A 26,952-nucleotide genomic window follows, 5' to 3' on the forward strand; every position below is an offset into this window, starting at 1 on the left:
GTCTCTCATAGTACCACAGCCTGGGGACATAAATGTCATCTGCTGCAGCTCTGGACCTCTGGGAATCTGTGACCTTCTTGCGCTCCCTAAGATAAGTGCTCCTCAGGCCACCAATTTTGGCTTTTAAATAGGGGATGGTTGCTGTGGGGACCACTGGCTTCACCAACTCCAGCAGTTTCTCCAGCGCTGCCTGCCTCTTTTGTTTATTGTTATAATGGGGATGTCTCACCTGCCACAGACAGGGCAGCTCCCTATATTTGTCTGTGAACAGGGGGAGGAAGTTGTGGTCATTGAAGCCATCCATTTCTCTGCAAGACACAACACAAGACAAACCCTAAGGTCAGGGCAAACTCTCCTAATTTTGTTACAATATAGGCTTCAATTTCGAAGCAGTATAGGACCAAGTTTAGATCTTACCTTCGTTATCACGATCGGCGCTTTCGATGCTCCTTCCTCCGCTTACAGATCGTACGTAATACGTATGCGTGCAACTCCGCCCACCCCTGACGTTCTTTTGTAGTCTATTCCCCGCCCCTTTTCGTTCTGCGCAGTGGGGGAAGAGCACAATTTTTACGCCCTACTTGTCATAAACTATTTTGGTTGTGTAGATGGCTTTGTTACTAGAATGAAATGCAAACTAGATTCTGTGTAAGGAGAGGACACTCAGCAGCTGTTTTCACATCTGGACACTGGAGCACTAGTGTGGGACACAAGAACACCTTTTTTATTAGGGGGCCACACAGGTGCTCCAGTGTATACTATGGGGGGGGCTACATCTGTGAATCTTGTACCAAACAGGTAAAGTATTGAAGCTTGACAAAGGACACTGAAAATGCCACATTTTGGAACTCTGCCAAAATAGACAATTGTACCCCACTTCCAAGCAATGTTTTATAATTATAGTTCTGCCATCAAATCACTGTGTGCTAAGTATAGCATTTTTGTTTGACATAGGGGAGAAAAGACTCAGAGGACACCCCTCATTCGAGGAGAACACAGACCCCCCACCTCTGGAAGAAGGTGAAATCCCACCAACCCAAGAAGAGCAGGAGGAAGAAGACGTGGTGGAACTAGTCACCACAACAGGTGAGTGTCTGCGACCACAGACTCAGGTAAGAGATGGATGACGGCATTTTTTTGATACTTTTTTTTGGGGTTTCTCTCTTTTTAGGTGATCGTGATGTTGTGGATCCAGATCCTTTCACATCAGAAAGTGCCCAGATCCTGATCGGGGAGATCATGGGGTGTAATTTAGAATTGGAAAACCTCAATAAAAACATCAATGATATTATTCAAAAAAATAAAAACATCATTGAGGCAGGCTTCTCCCTGTCGCCAAGTACCGCAGGGTAGCGACGAGCCTCTGCTCTGGAGTTATGGCTTGCCTCATGCAGGTATCCTGCCTGCTGATATAGGGGGTCAGCAAAGCCAGCAGACGGTGAAATATGGGGTCCGTCATCCTGAGAAAGTTCCTGAAATCATCAGGATTATTCTCACGGATCTCACAGAGCAAAGACATATGAGAGAACTGGTCACGCTGAAGCAATTCTTGGTCCATGAACTCCTCCCCACTCTGTTCATGGACTGGACTTGTGTCAAGGTCAGGACCCCAACACCAAGCCCCCACACAGCACAAACTCTACGAGGAGTACGTATATGCAACATGGCTAGAAAACGGTCGGCTGCTCAGAACGAAGTAACAGAACGCACTGAAGAACAGCAAGGCCTGTGAAGAGCGACCTGAAAAACAGTAACGAACGCACAAGAACACAATGACTACTTAAAGTCACGCAGAACTTGCTTGCACGCACTGAAGAGCAGATACAAACCCACAAGCACAAGCTGAACTGCAGAAAACGATCTGAAAGCCACGAGTCTGAAAAAGCGCGAATCGTCTCTCACCAAACTTTTACTAACACGAGATTAGCAAAAGGAGCCCAAAGGGTGCCGCGCTTGGTTCTGAACTGGCATTTTCTAGTCTCGTCGTACGTGGTGTACGTGACCGCGTGGTTGGCGATCTAAAATTCCGACAACTTTGTGCGACCGTGTGTACGCAAAACAAGTTTGAGCCAACATCCGTCAGAAAAAATCCTAGGATTTTGTTGTCGGAATGTCCGATCAATGTTCGACCGTGTGTACGGGGCATTACTGTCACAAACTGACACCATGCAGTAATCAGAAAAAAAAAACTGCTTAGTGTGACGTTCGACAGTGTGACGGGGGGTAGGGGTGATTGGGGGGTGATCGGGGGGATCGGGGGGTGATGGGGGGTGTAAAGCTGCCTGGCATGTTCTACTGTGTATGTAGTGTTTTACACTCACATTGCAGTCTTCTCTCCTCGGTGCCGGAATGGAAAATACAGAGCCGAGGAGAGATGACATCATTTCCTTTGCTGCTGTTTAGCATACAGCAGCAGAGGAATGATTCTCATTGGCTGGGAGTGATCGCGAGGGGGGCCACGAATGGATGGCCTCCCCCTCACCTCTCATCGCTCCCAGACCAAAGCCGACCGCCTTGGGCACCGGGGGGGGTCCAATCGGAACCCCACCCACGGGAGGCAGATCACGTACAGGTACGTGATTCTGCCTGCCCGTGCCATTCTGCCGACGTACATCAGCGTGAGGCGGTCGGCAAGTGGTTAAATCACACTTGTTTAAAGCGGAGTTCCAACTATGAAAAAAAATTTTTTGGGGATGAATATCTTAATTTTAAAGAACTTATTACTAGCACTCATGTTTATCTTTTTAATTGCTGTTCAATTGCCTATATATTTGAGCAGGATATGTTTTATTCCTTGTTCTTGCTAATGTCCATCTTGCTTGTAGGCATGTGAAGCCCACAAGCGCTATCTTCCGGGCTCTGGGCAGCTGAGTGACCAGCATGCACCGCCCGTTCTCGTGCATATGCAGTATGTATGGTGCAGCGCCGTACACTTCTAACGTTGCTATCACAACAGGCGTTGTCATCAGAAGTGCCCGCCCCCATTGTGATGGCAATGAAGCCTTTGGCGCTGCCCACTGACTCCTGGTAAATGATGATAAGCATCTCCCAGGAGCACTAGAGAGCACAAGCACCACGGGAAATGATGTCAGGCACCAGGGAGAGGAAGAGGCAGATTACGAGGGACCCCCTAGCAACAGACCTGAAAAGGTGAGTAAAAAAAAAATTTTTTTTCCAAAGGTTGTTCTTTGTATTTAATGCAGCTGAATAATGTAATTTTTTTTTTTGACTGGAACTCCGCTTTAATAATAACAGTAACTAGAACAAACATAGTCAAAACATAGCCAAAGTTTGGTAACCAAAACGAATAGTCAGACAAGCCAGAAAGTCAGGAAGCCAGGGATCAGCGTAGTGGAACAGCAAGTAGGATCTGAAGCCAAAAGGAATGTCAGCCAAGCAAGTCTTTAACAGGAACGCTGGAGAGTCGCTGTGATGTTGACCAAGGTGAAGGCAGAGATCATCTGGGTTAGACGGCTTAAGTAGGCAGGACTGATGAGCAGGATGTCATCAATGAGTGAGTCACTGTGGAGAGATAGGAGCTGGCAATTAGCCGACAGCTGAGCGGCCAGCCCAGAGAAGGAAGGGCTGAGCCCAGCCCCGACAGTACCCCCTCCTCAACGACCCCTCCCCCTTGGAGGACCACCAGGCTTGAGGGGAAATTGTCAATGGGAATCAGGCAGGAGGACAGGGGCATGTACGTCTAAGGATGAGACCCAAGAGCATTCCTCCGGACCGAATTTCCAACTGTGCACAAAAGGCTCGCCAGAACCGGGACACAAACTGACTACCCCTGTCTGAGACAATCTCCTTGGGTAGCCCATGTAAGCGAAACATCTCCCGAGCAAAAATGGAAGCCAGTTCCTTAGAAGTGGGCAACTTCTTAAGTAGAATACAATGAGACATTTTTGAGAACCGGTCAATCACCATAAGGATAACTGTGTTGCCCTGGGAGTTGGGTAACTCTAAAATGAAATCCATAGGTGGGTCCAGGGCCTCTCTCCAGTGGGTATGGGTTGTAGGAGGCCCACTGGAAGGTGTCGTGGAGTCTTACTCTGAGCACACACTGAACAGGCAGCTATGAAGGTGGTTACATCAGCACGTAGACTAGGCCACCAGAATTGTTGGGAAATGGCCCAAAAGAGTTGATTCTTCCCAGGGTGGCCAGCAGCCTTGGGAGAATGGTAAGTCTGGAGCACGGCAGTACGGAGACTCTCTGGGACAAAGCAGCGGTCACAAGGTTTCTCAGGAGGAGCATGGACCTGAGCAGCAAGAATTTTGTCACCCAAAGGAGAAGTGAGACTGGTGTGAACCGTAGCCAGAATATGATCAGGAGGAATCAGAAGGAATCACAGGAACTGGAAACCGACTCCATCTTGGAAGTGTAGGAAAATTGTTGTGACAAAGCGTCAGCCCTCACATTCTTAGTAACGGGTAAGAATGAGACAATGTAATTGAAACTTGACAAGAAAAGAGCCCATCGCGCCCTTCTGGGAAAGAGGTGTTTAGCCTTAGATGACAATTTGAGATTCTTATGGTCAGTAAGAATGAGAACCGGCACAGTGGTACCTTTGAGGAGATATCTTCATTCTTTTGGGGCTAAAATGATCGCTAACAGCTCTCTGTCACCAATCTCGTAATTGCACTCTGCGGGTGACAATTTCTTGGAAAAGTAGCCACAAGGATGCATAGGTAGGACGTTGAGACAGAAGGGTGCCAAGTCCAGTCTCAGAAGCATCAACCTCAAGGATAAAAGGTAATGTAAGATCAGGATTTGCCAACACAGGAGCAGAAGCAAAGGCAGTCTTGAGAGTCTCAAAGGCCTTAATGGACTCTGGAGACCAACTCTGTGGGTCACCGTCCTTTCTGCTCATATCAGTCAGGGGCTTGACCAGAGGTGAGAAATTACAAATAAACTTCTGAAAATAGTTGGCAAAGCCAAGAAAATGCTGCAGAGGATGAAAAACCCATGTGTCGGGGCAACTGTAGGACTGCTGAAAGTTTCTCTGGGTCCATTGAAAAACCAGCAGTGGAAATGACATAACCCAGGAATTTAACCTGTTCATGATGGAATTCACACGTTTCCAATTTACAATAGGGATTGTTTTCTGAAGCAAACAACAGACATCTGTGTAGTGGCTCCACCACACATATCTGCAACAAATCTCGGAGGACATCGTTATTAAACTCCTGGAAAACTTCCAGGGTGTTACAAAGGCCAAAAGGCATTACGAGGTACTCATAATGGCCTGTTCTGGTATTAAACACAGTTTTCCAGCATTTTCTTGTTGCCCTCCTTAATCATCACAAGATTGTATACCCCTATCAAATCAAGCTTTGTGAAAACTGTTGCTACCTTGAGGCGGTCAAATAACTCCATAATCAACAGAACTGGATAGGCATTCTTAATCGTGAAATGATTGAGACCCCTATAATGAATACAAGATCTCAGTTCACCACTTTTCTTCTTCACAAAGAAGAAACCAGCACTAGCAGGAGAAGAGGATATGTGGATGAAACCTCGAGAAAGTGCATCTGCAACATACTCCTCCATGGCCTCATCCTCCAAGACTGACAAAGGATAATCCCGGCCACCAGGTTGAAGATCAATTGAAGAAGAATGCGCAATCATACGACCAGTGTGGAGGCAAACTACCAGTTTGACCGCACACCTAAGTTTGGTCAAAAACACCTGTGAACCACCCCTGGGTTCTATGTGAATGAAGCTCTTTGGGATCCTGAGATGTCCAGCAGTAAGTTCCTCCATCCATATATAAAAATAAAGTCTAAATGGTGTTTTATCGTTTAAAAACTTTTATTCATAAAACACCAATCTGGGTCCTCACATCTTCCAGGTGCTAAAGCGCACCACTCTATAGCAGATAGAAAGACCGTTGAGAGCTGGTCCCTAGGTTTTTTTTTATATTTATGTTTTTATATATCTATTTTTATTTTTATCCCGATATTTGGAAGAAGAGGGATGTTAGTACAAGATTCATAACCAATGTTAAATGGGAACACCAACAAAGTTACTAACTAGTTACTAGATGCTAGAATGTTTTTATTGTCAAGAAACAATGCTGTGCAGTGTTATTGACACATCCCAATGAATCACAATAAAGTCACTATGGCAACGGATACACAAACTGTAGCTATGAAAAGCATTCGTCACTGGGCTCCCTACCCTGAGCACGACACACGTGACAAGTGACACAACCTGTTGGGCGAAGCCAATGAAGTAAATTCTGGTGTCTCTGAGACCCGGAAGTCCATGGGGAGGGGGGCGATTAGCTGATATCGTTCTTTAGATGTTATATATGGATGTTAACAAGAAAAACTTCCGTAAGTGTTTTTAAACTATTAAAAGAAAAACCTTTTGAATAGCTTATTATGCTATGAACTTATTCCTTTGTGTATTCTGAGTACCTGATCCCTAGTGGAGTTTTTGCACAACCAAAAGGGCAGAGTACAAGAAGGGGGCATCTATCTGGAGACAGTTAGCAACTCAAGATTTGTATAGATTTATAAAAAAAGGCACAGTGTGGACTGTGGTGGGTCATAGAGAAAGGTGAGTGGGCATTGCACCTATAGCTGTTTGATGGAAGTTTCTTCCTGACACATAGCTGTCTGCACATGGATTGATATCACCTGTTATACTTTCTGCTTTGATATTATTCTTTGAAGTGGACTTTGCAATCACTGGATGTTTCTGTTTATACTTTTACATTTTATCATTAATATATGATATATGTTTATATTTAGCACTGAATGTTTTGGCAATTATCTAAAGGATTCACGTATGCCATTTTCCTTTGTTGAACAGCGCACTATTCTTTCCTTTTATATATTTTTGCAAAGCAAACAACAATGTTTAAGTCTTTTGAGCTGATAGTACCTAAAACTCTTCCCTGCACTCTGAGAAGAGCACCCTTTCTGTTAAAAAAGAGATAATTACCTGGGGGAGGGACTACAGTATTCTCTGGAGTGTCATGCCGACAATATGGTCTGGATCTGCCCCCCTTCCTTCTCCCCTGTTTGATGGATGTTGGCTAGAGGCTCTCTGCTCACTCATGAGACTTCACAGAGCACAGCTATTCTCTCCCCTTCTCCTCGTCCATTCCCCCCCTTACTTTCTCCCTTTCAGGCAGACAAACCTAAATACACAAGCTTTCAGTAATAGCAGCAGCACATCTGTGAAGAAAAGTCACTGAAATGCTGTTTTTTTTTATTCTGTGAACATAGGTGTATGCGCTCTATAAATTGCACTGTGTTCAGAAAAGAGAAACCCACAGTAAAAAGGGGGGTGATGTTTACCCTTATGAATATACCCAGTTCTGTGTAAAGAGCTTTTTCTGTGTGATTACAGGTTGCCATGGAAATGGAGGCACATGAAAGCATGCTCACTCTAGCTTGCTGCTGAGTTGTGTGCCCATTCACCAAACACAGTCACATGTCTGAGGGAAGGAGGGACTGAAAGAGGGTGTGGATTGCAGGAGTTGAATCTGCCCCCTTCAGCTTGCAAATACAGAATGGACTGTTACTGGCAAATTCCTGACACTTCAAGTGCATATTCTGCAGGAATTAAAGGACTGAGGAAAGAAAGAAAAGGTATGGAAGGATTAGGGTAATATGTACTATTTATTTTTGCTCTGCCATACTTCTACTTTAACAATAACACACAGATGAAGAAATCTCTGCCAGAAAAAAAAGTGAAAAATGATATGCCGAAGCATAGGAGCGATCAACCCACTGACCACCCCAGGCCCCTCATGCTTGGGCACACATGTTTTTTTTTAACTGATGAATGGATGAGAAATGTCCTCTTGCAGCACTGCAGGCACTGACGTATGCATTCTAAGAGCAGCACCCTGCTGCTGTCAGAATAAACAGATTAGTCCTGCAAAGCAAACAAAAATGGTTATCAATAACACAGTAATGCCGTGTACACACGGGTGGACTTTTCGACCGGACTGGTCTGACGGACTGAATCCGGCAGACAATCCAACCGTGTGTGGGCTCCATCGGACCTGCAGCTGATTTTTTCGGTCAAAAAACTGACGGACTTTAGATTTGGAACATGTTTCAAATTTGTCTGACGGACTTGAGTCCGTTGAAAAATCCACTCGTCTGTATGCTAGTCGGACGGACAAAAAACCCACGCTAGTGCAGCTATTGGCTACTGGCTATCGACTTCCTTATTTTAGTCCGATCGTATGTCATCACGTACAAATACATCGGACTTTGGTGTGATCGTGTGTAGGCAAGTCTGTTCGTTCAAAAGTCCATTGGAAGTCTGTCAAAAGTCCGTCGAAAGTCGGTCGGAAAGTCCGTCGGACCAGTCCGGTTGAAAAGTCCGCCCGTGTGTACGCGGCATAACAATATAACATTGACACAATAAAGCAACAACTCTTGAGTAACAGAAACAACAGATGTCACATCTTATTCTGCATCTACTACAGATAGGATGTATTTTTTGGGGTGACCTTTGGGTTGGTGTACCAGAGAGGACATCTGGAAAATGCTTCTCATGCAACAGGCTAACTGGGTTTGAGGTTTGGTCCACAGCACCTTCTGGACACAAAAGGGCTGAGATGATCGCTTCCTGAAATTTTAGAAAGGATTCACTTCTTCCAGTTGCTTTGTAAATTACTAAAACATTATATACAGCCAATTGAATTAAATACGTAGACACGTTTTTGTACCAGTGTCTAACTCTGTGGGAAACTAAATATGGCTTCATCATTTTGTCTTTGAAGTCTGTGCCTCCCATATAAAGATTATAATCATAGAAATAGAAAAGCTTTTCAACTATACCAGATGCCGTGTTAATTTGAACCGTTGTGTTTGCATGAATGGAAGACAGGAAAACATTCCATTTATCCTTCCACTTCATTGTGAGTAAGTAATCATTTCACAAGCAGGCTTTCTCCCCCTTTCTAAATCAGGTGTAAACGAGTTGGAGGGATAAGCCCCAGCCATTAGGTCTCACAGTGCTACAGCAGCCAATTTCAAAATTGAATAAGTGTCTAAAAAGTGTCACGCTCGCATAAAAGTTGTCCACCTGCAAATGGTACCCCTTATGGAACAAGGGTGACATCAAGTACCATATCTTGTTACTCCTCTTCTTTTGTTAGGGTGTATACACATTTGCCAATTTCTCAGAGAGGTCGTTTATGAGGGGCCGAATTTTGTGCACCCCGAGAACAAATGAGTGTATTATCACTAAAATGCATAAAACGTCTCATATCCTTTTCTGGCCACTGCAGCAGAGAACGTGAGCATATGATGAATATGGATAATTTCCTTCATTAGGCGCAAAAAAGGCCTACATTCGTAAACCGTGATAGGTGTCCACCTGAATGGTCTGGGAAGATTTGAATTTGGGTTGGTGGCGAAGTATTGTTGTGCATAAATATTGCTTTGGTCCACAATCAATTGATACAGATCTTCTGTGAAAAACAGCTAAAAAAATCAAGGGTAGTTAAATTTGCTGTTTCCACCTGAATTCTGGTTGGGCTGTGAATTTGGGGCTGCCAATCAGGATTTGAAAGCACCTCTGGAAGGCTACTAAGGGCTCTATGGGCCTGTGTTTTAAATCTTGGTGGCTGCAGGATGCTACAAGTACTAGCCACCTCCCCAGCTGGTACTGCACTGCTGGGAGTCGCCACATCACCGTGAGATACCGTAGTGCTGGTGTGTAAAAGGTCAGGATGTATTAGGCCACTGGTACTTGCCAGTCCACCAAAAGGTAGCGCAGCCCTAGTACTTGGACCCTGCTGCATATGAGAAAAATGATGTGTTCCTAGCACTTTAGCTACCTGGGGTTGGGATTCAGAGATGACTTCCCTTTGCTCTCACTTGACATGCTCAAAATCCTGTAGGCCTCTTCACTAGAGTACCTTTTTGGGACATTTTTGGCAATAAATTCACAGATACCTAATGCAACATTGGGAAAAGGAGCTGCTGGCTATCAGGGACTGCTAGTGCTAGCAGAGATCAGGCCTGATCTTTCTAACATTATGGTTTTGTGTACAATGTATCAGAAGTGGCAGTGATCAGAAAAATAATACTGACACTGCACTTGTTGGGGTGAGGGCTAAAATCTGATGCTGGCAGGTATCAGGGCTGATCCTGCTAATGTTGCATTTTTGGGGACACTATACTGGGGGGACACTAGTATAGTTCTGTTCCTGATCTAAACATAGATCCGAACAGACACTATACTAGCAATGGCGGTGATCTGCAACCTATAGTGTGAGTGTGATAGTGTGTGGGCAATATAAAACAAACTGACCCTGGCTGGGAGGGATGCTAACTTACCCTGACGCTATGTGATTTTGCAAGTAATGCTAATACAGTGATCATTGATAAATACTGTACACTGACACTGTACTAATAGGACACTGGCTGAGTGACAGGGGTGATCAAAGGGTTAACTGAGGGCGATCAAAGAGTTAACTGTGCCTAGCTAAGGTGTTTGTGTGTAAATGTGCTGCTTTTTCTTACTGTGATCTTGTCCTCTTTTCTCCATGAACCAAAAAGGAATAGAAGAACCATCCTGTACCTGTGTTTACAAACAGAGACACAGGGACATGCTGTAATTGGCTGCAGCCAATTAGCAGGGTCACGGCCAATGATGCCGATTTTTGACAAACTTGGGCTGCAGCCAATAACAGCCTGCATACCCAGAAGAAAGTGCCGGTACAGTAAAGATATATAAAAATCCCATCACAGACATAAACATGAATCTCAACATAAGTCTCTATTGAAATTCAAAGTCAATAGAGACCGGATGAAATGATTGTATGATAGTACACTAAACACAACAAAAAAAAAAAAAACAGTAATATATATATATATATATATATATATATATATATATATATATATATATAATATGAATACTGATAACCATATAATTTAATAAACAAATAAAGTAGGAGTTCTCTCAAATGGCAAAGCGGTGAGGCAGGTGTCCAATATTCAAACAGAGATATCAAAAGAATAACTGATTAGAAATGTTTGTGGAAATATGAATAGATAGACAGACAGACAGACAGACAGACAGACAGATATGGTATTAAAAAGCTGTAGTTTTCTTATGCCGCGTACACACGATTGGAAATTCAGCCAGCAAAAGACCGATGAGAGCCTTTGGTTGGAAAATGCGACCGTGTGTATGCTCCAACTGACTTTTGCTGGTCCAATTTCTGCCAGCAAAAGAGTGAGAGCATGTTCTCAATTTTCCTGAAAAGTTTCTATCGGAAATTACGTTTGTGTGTATGCAATTCCGACACGCAAAAAAACATGCATGCTCAGAATCAAGTACGAGACGGAGCCGCTCAGTCTGGTAAAACGACCATTCGTAATGGAGATGGCACATTCGTCACACTGAAAATTTTTAAATCTTTCATTGCAGCGCATTCTCTTCTTCTTTATAATGCTAGAAGAATTAAGTTGTTTTGCTGCTCATATTCACACAGAGTTCTCACAAACTTCTTTCTTTATTTTTTATCGTGATCTCATGACTAATCTTTTTTGTTTTTAAAGCCAGATCCATATTTTTTTTTTGTATGTCACGTTCTCACAAACTTCTTTCTTTATTTTTTCTCATGATCTCATGACTAATCTTTTTTGTTTTTAAAGCCAGATCCATATTTTTTTTGTATGTCACGTTTCCACAACACCATTATTATCTTGTATTTGTACCCCTCAAGGAGGTCGCTCGGTGTTGATGTCCCTTGTTAATTTGACATTGTATTTTAGAAATATACCTACGTACTCACAAAAAAACTGTCCTATTTGAATAAAAACACTTCGGCAAGTATTTTCATATAAAAAAATCTCCATTTATTCTGGCTCATAATAACAAAATAGAGAGGAAGGCAACGCTGGAGAAACAGCTGGAATTTGCGAAGCCTTTGGCCCCCAGGGCAGACTCTGTGGATAAAAAAATTGGTAGCTTGATAAGTCTATATAGAAGGGAGCACAATATGGTCCAGGACTCCCAGAGATCAGGAACAGCAGCAGATGACATGTATGTCCCCAGGCTGTGGTACTACAACAGGCTGCATGTTATGTCAGACTAGACTGAACGCAGGCCATCACTTTCTTTTCTTCCGTGCAACCTTCCCTCCACGTTGCCCTGCAGGCTTCCCTGCAGCCTTCCCTGCAGCCTTTCCTGCAGGTTGTGGCTCTGGAGGTGGACTTGTGGCAGGAGGAGGGGGAGGATGGGCGAGCGTACATTAGTGGACGTCATCTGTCATTTGGCCACTCAACTCCTTATGGATGGCCTCAAAAATGATTTTCTCACATTGGCGGCGTGGGCCCTTCTCCATTTGCTGCAATTTGAAGCTTTATAGATGCCATAGGCCTCTACAGCATCGAGGGGGCTTTCAGGGCATCATTAGCCTCCTTAATGAGGCCCAGTGCTGCCTCCTCCACATTCCTCCCCTTCCTGGGCCTTTTGGTTGGAAGACGGAGGGGAGGGACCTGGGATTGGGTGAGGCTGGGACCGGCCACCTCCTGGCTGACACTAACCCCCACCTCCTGGCTGCCAGTTCCCCCCACCTCCTACTGTGTGCCACATTCCAGAGCCCCATCCTGGCTGAGGTCTTCCTGTGTATGATAAAGGGACATAGTTTTAATTTTTGGTTCATCAATCACACAATTTTCAGCTCATGATTGTTGCAAATGAAATGTTAATAAATAGAAAAGACTATCATTCTGAGCCCAGCATTTTTCATTCTTGTCTCAATCATTTTTGGCCCCTACTGTCTATTGATATGTAAAACACTTTTTGTTAAATCATTAATTTGTTAGCAATAATAACATCTAGTTAACAACAATCATTTTCCCACAAAAAATATGTTTAAAAATACTATACCGGGCACCATCTGGGCTCCTCAATTTCTTCCAGGATGGAAGGCCCAGGTTGGTTCTAGGAAGCCTCTGCTGGGGATGAGGGAAGGGTGGATGGAAGGGGGCCGGAAGTGTCGAAAGTGATTCCCTGGCTTTAATCTGGTCTTCTAGAAATCACATCTTGTTGAAGTACCACAGACTGGGTGCATACAAATCTTCTGCTGCTGCTCCTGACCTCAGTAACTTATGGACCTTCTGAAGCTCCTTCCTATGCATGCTTCTCAAGCTACCAATTTTCTTATTCACAAACTCGAGGTCTGTGTTGGGGACCCGAGTCTTCACAAATTCCAGCAGTTTCTCCATCGATGCCTTCCTTGCTGGTTTGTTGAGATATAACGGGTTTTTCACCTCCCACAAATTGCGCATATCCCTGTATCTGTCTATGAATTCGCAGACATAAACATGAATCTCAACATAAGTCTCTATTGAAATTCAAAGTCAATAGAGACCGGATGAAATGATTGTATGATAGTACACTAAACACAACAAAAAAAAAAAAAACAGTAATATATATATATATATATATATATATATATATATATATATATATATATATATATTATGAATACTGATAACCATATCATTTAATAAACAAATAAAGTAGGAGTTCTCTCAAATGGCATAATGTGAAGGTGTGCCCCCCAAATATCTTGTTTGTGTATTGTATGGATTCTGACCAAATCCTTTTGGGATAGGAGCACCCTATTCCCTCATTAAGTACCTCTCATTAGTGTCCACTTGTGTCATAGGTGGAGACCTTAAAATTCTCCCATTTAGAAGAGTGTAGCTCTCATGGTTCAGAGAAGCAGGATCTCACAAATCTATGGATGGTGTAGGACCCACTAATCATGGGGTACTTTGTCGCAGTAAGTGGGCTTAGCACCATATAGCAATATGGTGTGACCAAATCCCCATATTTTTGAAAATGTCTTTTTGAGAATGTTTAGGTGTTTTTAAACTAGCCTTGCTGGAGGTGAATGTTTTTTTGCATGTGTGCGCTGTAATATTTTTCTTCTATTGTATGGTCTTATGGCTGCACTAGCTTTAATGTGAAGGTGTGCCCCCCAAATATCTTGTTTATTTAGGAACATGGTGGAGACACAGCAGGTGAATAATAGCAGTAACGACAAGGAGGAAAGCCCGGAGCCAGAAACGTCCCAATCCAGGAGGAGGAGATTTAAGGCCTCCAATATGGCCTTAGGTGAGATGGTGGAGATGGTGGACATGTTGAAGAGGGCTGACTATGTTGGGAAGTATGGACCGTACACTAACCCTAATGAGAGAAAGGCCAATATCATGACTAAAGTTGTGAAGAGTCTACACCAGCAACTCAAGGAGAAACTGAGGAAACGCGGGTCGGACCTCAAATTATCAGTATAGAAGGATCAATAAAGTGCTTCTAAAAAGTAAGTAGTTGTGTGTGCCTATTCTTATTATTACTTGCATACTGCGCCATGTGCTTTTCTTTACCATTGGACAGTTTAAAATGGCTACTTTCATGTTCGTGGGCACAGTAATCGTTCGTAGTAAACATTGTTCGTTTGCAAATAAATACAATGGTTTTGCCAGATACAGGGTTAACTACAATTGGTCATGATAATTTGTATTCAAAGAAGTTTAGGACATTGTTGTCTAGATGTGTTTGAAACTAGAATAAATTGATAACTTGATTCAGTGTAATGTAAGGAGAGGACACTTAGCAGCTGTTTACATATCTGGACTCAGGAGCACTAGTGTGGGACACAAGAGCAAATTTTTTAGGATGTCCCACACAGGTACTCCAGTGGATACTTGAGGTGTTTACATGTGTGAAACTTGTCCAAAAAAGGTAAGTATTCCAGCTTTGGTAAGGGAAAAAATTATGTCTTCAGCTTTGTACACCACTTCCAAGCAATGTTTCATATTACTGTTTCCAGGGCTTTTTTTCTCAGAGAATAGGTGCAGGAACTCAACCATGCCCGCCACACACACATACCTGCCAAATGGCATCAAATAGTAACTCTTCCCTCTGCATACAACCCCCTCCCTTCACTGCCCTCATCTTCTCCCCCCTCCTTAAAAGCTTCACCATCTGTCATATGTCTTACCTTTGTTGCAATATTAAGCTGAAACACCTATCCGGCTGTAGTACCTGCCAGCATACTATACTACAGTCACTTGCAAGGGGGATCATGCAGTAGGAGCATCAACAACTGGTCGCCAGGGAAAAAATGGAGACCACAGAGGGTTCAGCCTACCACACACCTCCTGCCCATGACTGCACTGAACCCTGGGCACTTGTTCTGTATCTCCGTTGTCCCTGTCAGGCACTCAGTGAGATCTGTGCAGGAGATCTGACCTATGGAGCTACTGGGAGATAAGCTATCACTTGTAAATGCAGAAGCTAGACTTCAGTGTTACCAAGTGATAGTGGCGAGCAGGGAGCAGAAGACCTGAGCCATAGGTGGTGGAACTAAGTTCCCCCTAGTTCCTGCTGAAAAAAAGCCCTGACTGTTTCTGGACTCAAATATCTGTGTGCTAAGTATACCTTTTGTTTCATTCTCATAGGGGAGCAAAGACTCGGAAAATATGATGACACCAGGGACCCCCCCCACCTCCTGAACATGGGTTACAAAGGTAACAACCTGAGGATGTGGAGGAAGGAGAGGTGGTGGAGATTGTCATCATAACAGGTCAGTGTTGGACACCACAGATTCAGGTAATATATGTATGCCTGCATATTTTTATTACATGGTGTGTATTTTTATTTTAGGTGATGTTCAGGTTGTGGTACCAAAATCCAGTGATTTCACCAGTGACAGTGCACAATGGATGATCCAGGAAATCATGTTTTGTAGTCGTGGTTTGGGCATTATCAAAGAAAAAACCAAGGAGATTGAACAAAGACTGAAGAACATGATTGATGTACTAGGGAGAATTTAGAAGATGCACACAGTGTGTCAACATGTGCTATCTACCATCAGGGGACTTCAATGTACGCATTTTGTGGGTGCAACCCCTTCCTCCCAAAACTCTAATAGGTGAGAGGAAGTGGTTGCACCCCCAAAACACGTTCATTGATCCCCCATGATGGGAGATAGCACATGCTGACATTAGGTATGGGATCAGAAAGGAAATCCCCATTTTGACCCACAATTTGTGTGCATCTTCTAAATTTGGCTTTTACAGAGGTGACTTCACCCCATCTGATGAAGGCAATATCAAGACCTTTTTCACACTATAAAATGTCTGATATTGCCTTCTTTTTTGCAATGTTGAACTTTGTAAGTTTCAGAGTTGTGCATGTTATGTTTGTAAACATGCCTGTTTCTGTATTTTTTCAGAAATTTCAAGATAAAACTTTGAAAAAAAAATTAGTTTTTTTTCCCGCCAAATGTTTTCTAAAACGCACGTGTGAATGTGCACTGAGTAAAAGCTTTTATACTCAACAATGCGTGGCTTCTTCTTTCAATGATCAATACCATTTTTGTGTTAAGTTGGTGTTTACAGTGACAATGGGTGTTATTTAATAATTGGAACTACAAGTGCACTAGGAGAACCTAGGAGACAGCAAAAATAAACCCAAGCAGTAAATGAAAATCAAGATTTGATCTGATAAAAGATAAAATGTATTCAAAATGTGCTGGCATAGCAATGCCCCCCCTACCCATAAAATATTCAACATATTTTTCTCGCACTTCATGGGCGCTTTGTGGGGCCAGCTTTCAGGGCCATCATTGGAGTTTCTGAAAGTCCGGCCTCAGGCCCAACGGATGCTACATAACTTGCATTATGTCTTTTTAAAAAATTGTGTAGGATGCAGCAACATAAAATGATATGGTTTAGTTTGTATTCCGCCATATTTATGGCTGTTTGAAATAGGCGGAACCGGCTGGCCAGGATCCCAAAGGCATTCTCCACGACTCTTCTGGCTCTGGCCAGCCACTAATTAAAAACCTTCTTCTCTGGGGTGAGGGTCCTCTGGGGGAATGGCCTCATCACATGGTCACCCAGACTGAATGCATTACCTGCGATGAAGACAAATGGCAGTCCTTCCATGTTCTCCTCCGGAGGTGGCAATCTCAAGCCACCACTGTCGAGATGTCGGTAGAACTCGGTCCTGCCAAATACTCCACCATCCGACATCTGGCCATTCCTCCCCACTTCCACATATAAAAATCATATGTCACCGACACCACCACCATCAACACAATACTATTAAACCCCTTCTAATTATAATAGTATGACCCTGAATGGGGTGGTGGGACAATGTGGACATGCTTCCCATCAATTGCCCCTCTGCAGTTAGGAAAGTCCCACCACCGGGCAAAGTGGGATGCCACAGTCTGCCATTCCTGTGGCGTTGAAGGAAACTGTGGAGTCAAACAAGAACAAAAAATTAGTCATTTTGCACATAAACATTGCAAGCAGATTAGACACAAACATTCTTGGCCAACATTTATTTTAAGGAGTATTTAAAGGCAAAAATATAAGGCCCACTTATCAGATTCCTCACCCCCTCTGATAGCCTATTGTAAAAATTTTAGGGGGGGGTATGTTTTGGACAGGTAACCCTCTCAACTTCATTGAGAGCTGAATGCATAAATAATGTGTGTTACTTTGGCCAACCCCTCCTATTGGCAGCCCACTGGACAGGTAAGAAGTGTCATAATACAAAAATAAAAATACACACTGTATAAATTGAAGCACATTTTTACATTCTGCAATTACCTATCAAGATAATAGGAGAACAAAACTTTAAACAGTACCATTTGAAAGTATTCTGGCAGGCCCATTCACTACATGCTTTGGTGAATTCATCTACAAATATGAACACAAAAGAGGTAGGTATAGTGTGTATGGGTTTGGCAAAGTCAGCAGATAGAGGATTGGTATCGGTTGATTTAGTTTTGGGGGGGAGGGAGGGTTCTAAATGATTTTGGGCCACAAAAAAAAAGCCTCTTGCACTCTGCCTGAATTTAAGGACACAAATAACATTTGTACACATTTTAGGGGGTGTTTAGTGTAAAGCACTACTATGGAGCTGACAAAATACATTGTTAAGTGACTAGGTTAGGTGTGTATGGGCCCAGGATAGCATGCTGGGGAGGTTAGTGAAGGCAAATATGCATGTAGGCCAAAAAAAGAAATTTTAAAAATTCAAGCATGCATGAGAACAAAGGGGACATTTACAGCATATTCCAATCATGGTAATTAGGGAATGATGAAAGAATACAATACATTAGCAAACATTAAAAACATAGAATGTGATTTTAAAGGAGAAATGTTACCTTAATATAGTCCTTCTGCAGGACCTGAATGATGGCAGAACAGGTCTCTGGAATAATGATCCCAGAGCCTGGGGGGAGATGCCTGTCGAGAACTTGAGGTCCTGTAGACTTCTCCCAGTCACCAAGTACCGCAACGTGGTGACGAGCCTCTGCTTGGGAGTGATGGCTTGCTGCATGCAGGTGTCCTGCCTGCTGATATAAGGGGACAGCAAAGCCAACAAACGGTGAAAAATGGGGTCCGTTATCCGGCGATAATTCCTGAAATCATCAGGGTTATTCTCCTGGATCTCCCACAACAAAGGCATATGAGAGAATTGGTCAAGCTGGAGCAACCAATTCTTGGTCCATGAACTCCTCCCCACCCTGTTCATTGACTGGGCTTGGGTCAAAGCAAGAACCCCAACACCAAGCCCCCGCACAGCACGAACTCTACGATGAGCATGTACCCGCAGCATGGCTTCAAAACAGTTGGCTGGTAAGAACGAACTAAACAGAACGCACTGAAGAACAGCAAGGTCTGTGAAGAGCGAGGTGAAAATCAGCAACTAGTGGACAAGAACGCACTGAAAAACAGATACAAACTGACTTCACGCACTGAAAACCAGATACAAACCCACAAGCACAAACTGAACAGCAGCAAAATGATTTGAAAAAGCACAGGTCTGAAAAGCGTGAATTGTCTCTCACCAAACTTCTACTAACATGAGATAAACACGAGATTAGCAGAAGGAGCCCAAAGGGTGGCGTCCTGGCTAGGGATGAGCCGAACACCCCCCGGTTCGGTTCGCACCAGAACCCGCGAACGGACCGAAAGTTCGCACGAACGTTAGAACCCCATTGACGTCTATGGGACTCGAACGTTCGAAATCAAAAGTGCTCATTTTAAAGGCTAATTTGCATGGTATTGTCCTAAAAAGGGTTTGGGGACCCGGGTCCTACCCCAGGGGACATGTATCAATGCAAAAAAAACTTTTAAAAACGGCCGTTTTTTCGGGAGCAGTGATTTTAATGATGCTTAAAGTAAAAAAAAAAAAGTGAAATATTCCTTTAAATATCGTACCTGGGGGGTGTCTATAGTATGCCTGTAAAGTGACGCGTGTTTCCCATGTTTAGAACAGTCCCTGCACCAAATGTCATTTTTAAAGGAAAAAATCTCATTTAAAACTGCTTGCGGGTTTAATGTCATGTCGGGTCATGGCAATATGGATGAAAATCAGTGAGACAAACGGCATGGGTACCCCCCAGTCCATTACCAGTCCCTTTGGGTCTTGTATGGATATTAAGGGGAACCCCGCACCCAAATTAAAATAAGGAAAGGTGTGGGGCCACCAGGCCCTATATACTCTGAACAGCAGTATACAGGCGGTGCAAACAAGACAGGGACTGTAGGTTTGTTGTTAAGTAGAATCTGTTTGTAATTTTGAACATTTTTAACGTGTTTAGCTCCAGCCAAAAAATCTTTTCTAAGCTTTTTGGAAAACATAGGGAAGGGTTATCACCCCTGTGACATTTGTTTTGCTGTCTTTCCTCCTCTTCAGAAGATTTCACCTCACTTTTTTGTCCCAATGAAAAATGTTTTTTGAAAATTTGGGTTTTTTTGTGGAACAAGGATTGGAAAGCATCAGTGGAAAGGAGAACTTGTTTTCCCATATTAACTCTTACAGGAGAGAATTTCCCTTCCTAGGGGTAGATTTCATCTCACTTCCTGTTGTCTCCTTCCGTTTGCAAGTAGGAGTCGTTTGTAAGTTAGATGTTTGAAAGTAGGGTCCTGCCCTATATACTCAGCAGAAATTTGGGCCTTAGGTGTTGCTGTGGCCACAACACTGTAAGCCCTCACAGGGCCCTGCTGTGAAATATTAGATCAAGAATTGTAATTACATGCCCCTGTTGAACAGGAGCTGAAAAATTAGGCCTTAGGCACTGGTGCTGGTGCCACAACACTGCAACCCCTCACAGACACTCTAGTTGGAACGCAGGAACGAGCCCTGCTGCAAATTATTGCTTCAAAAATTGTAATTACACGCCCCTGTTAGACAGGGGCAGAAAAATTGGGCCTTAGGCACTGGTGCTGGTGCCACAACACTGCAACCCCTCACAGACACTCTAGTTGGAACGCAGGAACGAGCCCTGCTGCAAAGTATTGCATCAAAAATTGTAATTACACGCCCCTGTTAGACAGGGGCAGAAAAATTGGGCCTTAGGCACTGGTGCTGGTGCCACAACACTGCAACCCCTCACAGACACTCTAGTTGGAACGCAGGAACGAGCCCTGCTGCAAAGTATTGCATCAAAAATTGTAATTACACGCCCCTGTTAGACAGGGGCAGAAAAATTGGGCCCTAGGCACTGGTGCTGGTGCCACAACACTGCAACCCCTCACAGACACTCTAGTTGGAATGCAGGAACGAGCCCTGCTGCAAAGTATTACATCAAAAATTGTAATTACACGCCCCTGTTAAACAGGGGCTGAAAAATTGTGCCTTAGGCACTGGTGGTGGCGCCCAGAACCAAAAATGTTCTTACAAGCTATCAGCGTGATGATTGAGGAGGAAGAGGATAATTACTCAGGGATAGTCACTCAGCATCAGCATAGGCAGTCTTTGAAGGGATCTGAGATTTCAAAAAAAATTATTCGGTTACATCAGCATCAGGTGCTTGGTAGCTGGTGGTGATCCAAGACTCATTCATTTTTATGAAGGTCAGCCGATCGACCGAGTCGGTGGACAGACGCACCCTGTGATCGGTTACCACGCCTCCAGCAGCACTGAATGTGCGTTCCGAAAGAACGCTGGATGCAGGACAGGCCAGTAGCTCAATTGCATACTGTGCAAGCTCTGGCCAGTGATCCATCCTCAAGACCCAGTAACCCAGAGGATTTTCGGTGGGAAAGGTGTCCAAGTCTGATCTTGCCCCTAGGTATTCCTGCACCATGTAAAACAGACGCTGGCGATGGTTGCTGGAACCGATCATACCTTGGGGCTGCGGACCAAAAAATTGTCTGAACGCATCGGTCAGACGGCCACCTTCTCCACCGCTCCTTCTTTGACTGACCGAAGCCTCAGCAACACGTTGTCCAGAAACAGGAGTTTGTAACCTCCCAGTCTCTGGGAACGCGTTGCACAGACCTTTCTGCAAGGCCTCCCGAAGATGTTTCATCCTCTGCTCCCTCTGCGATGGCAAGATAAGGTCCGCAACCTTACCCTTGTAACGTGGATCAAGGAGGGTTGCCAGCCAGTATTGTTCCTTCTCCTTGATACCACGAATACGAGGATCCTTACGCAGGCTTTGCAGGATCAGGGAGGCCATGCAGCGTAGGTTTGCTGAGGCATTCGGTCCGGAGTCCTCTGGGTCACTAAGAACGACATGGTCCGCAGCCACCTCCTCCCAGCCACGTACAAGTCCATGTGTTTCTTGGGACTGATCCCTTAAAGACTGCTGCTGATGCTGAGTGCCAGGCTCCACCTCCATACTGACACAATCTTCCTCCTCCTCCTCTTCCTCCTCGTCCTCTTCCTGTGTGATCGGCGGGCACGCAGGAACACTGTCTGGATAAAGGGGGCCTTGAGAGCTAAGGAAGTCCTCCTCTTCCTGCCTCTGTTCTGCCTCAAGTGCCCTGTCCATTATTCCACGCAGCGTGTGCTCCAACAGGTGGACAAGGGGGACAGTGTCACTGATGCATGCACTGTCACTGCTCACCATCCTCGTGGCCTCCTCGAATGGTGACAGGACAGTGCATGCATCCCTGATCATGGCCCACTGGCGTGGGGAAAAAAAACCAAGCTCCCCTGACCCTGTCCTGGTGCCATAGTCGCACAGGTACTCATTGATGGCCCTCTGCTGCGTGTGCAGCCGCTGCAGCATGGCCAACGTTGAGTTCCACCTGGTGGGCATGTCACAGATTAGGCGGTTCTTGGGCAGGTTAAACTCCTTTTGGAGGTCCGTCAGCCGAGCACTGGCATTATATGACCGGCGGAAATGCACACAGACTTTCCTGGCCTGCCTCAGGACATCCTGTAAGCCCGGGTACCTGCCCAAGAACCGCTGCACCACCAAGTTAAGGACGTGAGCCAAACAGGGCACATGGGTCATTTGTCCCTGTCGGAGGGCAGAGAGGAGGTTGGTGCCATTGTCGCAAACCACCATTCCTGCCTTAAGTTGGCGTGGCGTCAACCACCTCTGAACCTGCCCCTGCAGAGCTGACAGAACCTCTGCCCCAGTGTGGCTCCTGTCCCCCAAGCACACCAGCTCAAGCACCGCATGGCATCTTTTGGCCTGCGTACTTGCGTAGCCCCTTGAACGCCTACGGAGCACCGCTGGTTCCGAGGAAGAGGCCATGGAGGAAGAAGAAGAGGAGGGGGTGGAGGAGAGAGGTGTGTCACAATCAGCATTTTGGAGGCGTGGTGGCAGAACAACCTCCAACACTACTGCACCTTGTCCTGCATCCTTCCCAGCTGCCAGCAGAGTCACCCAATGCGCCGTGAAACTTAGGTAACGTCCCTGTCCATGCCTGCTGGACCATGAGTCAGCGGTAATATGCACCTTACCGCTGACCGCCCTGTCCAGCGAGGCATGGACATTGCCTTCCACATGCCGGTAGAGAGCCGGAATCGCCTTCCGTGAGAAAAAGTGGCGTTTGGGTACCTGCCACTGAGGAACCGCACATTCCACAAACTCACGGAAGGGGGCAGAGTCTACCAACTGAAAAGGCAGCAGTTGAAGTGCTAGCAATTTTGCCAAGCTAGCATTCAACCGCTGGGCATGTGGATGGCTGGGAGCAAACTTCTTTCGGCGGTGCAGCAGCTGGGGCAGGGAAATTTGCCTGGTACAATCTGACGTCGGTGTACCAAAAGCAGATTGCCCACAAGTACTTGGCTGTGACACACCTAATTCTACACCTTCATTCCTCTCACTGCAGGTCTCAGAGAGGACTGAAGGTCTAGTGGGGTTGGAAATCTCAGCTGATGAGGAGCAAGGAGAGATCCTCTTTGTTCTTTGGTGTGGGTCTTTTAGATACGCTTGCCAACGAACTGCATGGCAGGTCAACATATGTCTGGTCAAGCATGTGGTACCCAAGCGGGAGATATTTTGGCCACGCGAGATACGCTTGAGACATATGTTGCAAATAGCAGCGGTGCGATCTGATGCACTCGTCTCAAAAAAGGCCCACACCAAAGAACTTTTTGAATAACGCGCAGAGACTGCAGCGCCCTGCACATGTGGAGCTTTGGGGTGTGATGCAGTCAATGTGCTGCCCTTAGGCTGGCCCCTGGAGGGCATCCTGCCTCGTTGGTGATGTGCTGCCGCCTCCTCCTCCTCCTCCTCCTCCTCCTCCTCTCTCCTATCAGGCACCCACGTTGAGTCAGTGACCTCATCATCCCCTCCCTCCTCATCACTGGAGCAAACCTGGCAGTATGCTGCAGCAGGGGGAGCATGACTGCCAGATTGCTGTCCTTCTTGGGCACCCCCTCTGTCCGCGCTCATGTTACTGCCTTCATCGAGCTCAGTATCGTCATCAGAGCCTTCCAAACGCTGGGCATCCTCCTGGAGCATGTACCCAACACTGTGGTCAAACAGTTCGAGGGAATCCTCATGAGGACATGGTGGAGCTAGGGAAGGAGTCACTGATGACATTGAGCTGAGGGAAGAGGCCGCTGCTTTGCCAGACAAAGCACCCTGGGCATGGGTGAGAGAGGATGAGGAGGATGAGGACGGCTTGGTCATCCACTCGACCAAGTCTTCCGCATGTTGCGGCTCAACATGGCCAGCTGCCGAAAAAAAGGCCAAGCGTGTCCCATGGCCACGTGCTGATGAGGATGCACCGTCTCCACGACCAGCACTAGACACAGAGCCTGCTTGCCCTCTCTTATTGGCTTGTGACTGTCTGCCTCTCCTTCTTGGCCTTCCAGACATACTAATGGCCTGTAGCTGCACTAAGCTGGGATAGAACACCTGTAATTTTCTTCAAGTAGCTTTATATACTGTAACCAGACAAGCCTGCCTGTCAGTAGGAAGATAACAGGAACGGATCTAGCTGAACACTGTGAGCAGGACGCACTGTACTAAATGTAAATAGTCTAGCTGCCTGACCGTGGTACTAATAGGATCAAATAGAACACCTGTAATTTTCTTCAGGTAGCTTTATATACTGTAACCAGACAAGCCTGCCTGTCAGTAGGAAGATAACAGGAACGGATCTAGCTGTACACTGTGAGCAGGACGCACTGTACTAAATGTAAATAGTCTAGCTGCCTGACCGTGGTACTAATAGGATCAAATAGAACACCTGTAATTTTCTTCAGGTAGCTTTATATACTGTAACCAGACAAGCCTGCCGGTCAGTAGGAATTTAACAGGAACGGATCTAGCTGAACACTGTGAGCAGGACGCACTGCACTAAATGTAAATAGCAGGAACGGATCTAGCTGAACACTGTGAGCAGGACGCACTGCACTAAATGTAAATAGTCTAGAAGATAACAGGAACGGATCTAGCTGAACACTGTGAGCAGGACGCACTGCATTAAATGTAAATAGTCTAGATAGAAGATAACAGGAACGGATCTAGCTAAACTGAATACAGTGTATATATATATATGCAACACCTGGGATGCATATATATACACAATACACTGTAAGTGCAGCTAACTGACTGACTGTTCTGCCTAATCTATCTAACTCAAATCAAATGACACTGTCTCTCTCTCTCTCTATCTCTCAGCACACCGGAACACACACTACACAGGGCCGCCGTGCAGGCGGCCTTATATAGTGTGGGGTGTGTACTAAATGCCCTGAGCCGTAATTGGCCAAAGCCACCCTGGCTTTGGCCAATTACAGCTCTCTCTACTGACAGCGCTGTGATTGGCCAAGCATGCGGGTCATAGTGCATGCTTGGCCAATCATCAGCCAGCAATGCACTGCGATGCCGCAGTGAATTATGGGCCGTGACGCGCCACACGAATTTAGCGCGAACGGCCCATAACGTTCGCAATTCGGCGAACGATCGAACAGCCGATGTTCGAGTCGAACATGGGTTCGACTCGAACACGAAGCTCATCCCTAGTCCTGGCTATTGATCTTCCCTTTTCTAGTCCCGTCATACGTGTTGTACGTCACCGCGTTCTGGATGGTCGGACTTTGGTGTGATCATGTGTATACAAGACAAACTTGAGCGGAATTCCATTGGAAAAACCATCATAGCTTCCGATTCCGATCGTGTGTATGTGGCATTAGAGTAGGAAATTCTTCTTTGTCCTTGATTTATTCTGTCCCTATCTTCTTTGTTGTTTTATTGTTAGTGAATTTCTACTTTACATTTCAAGCTGTGTGACATTAATTGACCTTAATAAGCCTTGTTCAGTCATTGGTGTATACTGTTACTAAAGTTCCAGCAATGAGTACAATTCCATTTGGGGTCTTAATAGAACAACTGCCTACTAGTGTGTTCTTGATTTCTCAATCAAATTAACCTACTATACCTGAAATGTAGTACTGTACATTCCAAAGTTGCAAACCCTGTATTAATTTAGGTTTTTAAATGAATTACAAAAAATAAACCTACTCCACAAAAATGTAAAAGCATTTAGTAATAACCAAATGTATTATTTTTCTAATGCTATAAGGGAAAATGTAAAAAAAATACATAGGGTCATATGTATAAAGTAGAAATATAAAAAGAAAAAAACTGCGCTGAAAATAAGTAGATATGCTGCGGTTATAAGTGGGGTACACCAAATAGTAATAAAGGAAATAAAAAAACGCGCTTAACCTTTTACATGTGAATACCACTAAGGTATAAAAAGAGTATTAAACAGTCCTATATAGTGCATTAAAGTCCACAAAGTAAATTCAAATCTTCAGTGATGAAAAAATTGATGTATGCCCAGAAGGAGCGCCAAATAGTAAGTAGAATGCTTACCAGATGGCAAGCCAATTCAAACAAGTGGCTTAAACCCAGCCTGGGCCTTTAGGGAACCAATCCCGGTGTATATGAGCAAAACTTCCACTCATGAAGGGTAAATGTGGATTCATGCAAACTCATCCCAAAAAAAATTTGATAGAAAACATAGTGTAATATTGTCAACAAATATAGAAAAGAAGAAAGAGAGGAGCCCTTACACAGTGATAAATCATAAAGGATCATACAAAAACACCCAGTGCCCATGGACACACACAGGGTCTCTGTGCAAGTGACATATGAAAATGTGAAATAGTGAAAATAAACCCAAAAATGAGTGAACACAAAAAACTTGCAGGGTTACTGCTTACCAGATGTTAGTGAATAAAAGTGAATATAGAACAAACACCGGATAGTTGAATGGCAGAAATAACACAACGTGCCGCAAAACACACCAATTCCCTGCTTACCAGACGGAAGCCTTAGATAGACACACTGACACAGCTTGGGAATCAGCCTCCTTCCACCAGACACTAGTACGCCAATCACGTCTGTCTTAACCAAAGCTCCATGGTATCCATATAATAAAGATATGGCAAGATAGTGTAATACCTTTTATACAGCTTAATTATAGAAAGAGATGCACTTATAAAACGAATAAAAGATTACAGTGATGCCGGCCGGCAAACAAACGAACTCCCGTCCTCAAAGGGGCGACGCGGTGACGTCAGCACGTACCTCCCAGACGCGTTTCGTCATAGGATGACGTTTTCAATGGGGAATGTATTACACTATCTTGCCATATCTTTATTATATGGATACCATGGAGCTTTGGGTTTATTTTCACTGTTTCACATTTTCATATGTC

Source organism: Aquarana catesbeiana, linkage group LG04 (genome assembly GCF_042186555.1).
Source record: "Aquarana catesbeiana isolate 2022-GZ linkage group LG04, ASM4218655v1, whole genome shotgun sequence".
Classification (NCBI taxonomy): domain Eukaryota; kingdom Metazoa; phylum Chordata; class Amphibia; order Anura; family Ranidae; genus Aquarana; species Aquarana catesbeiana.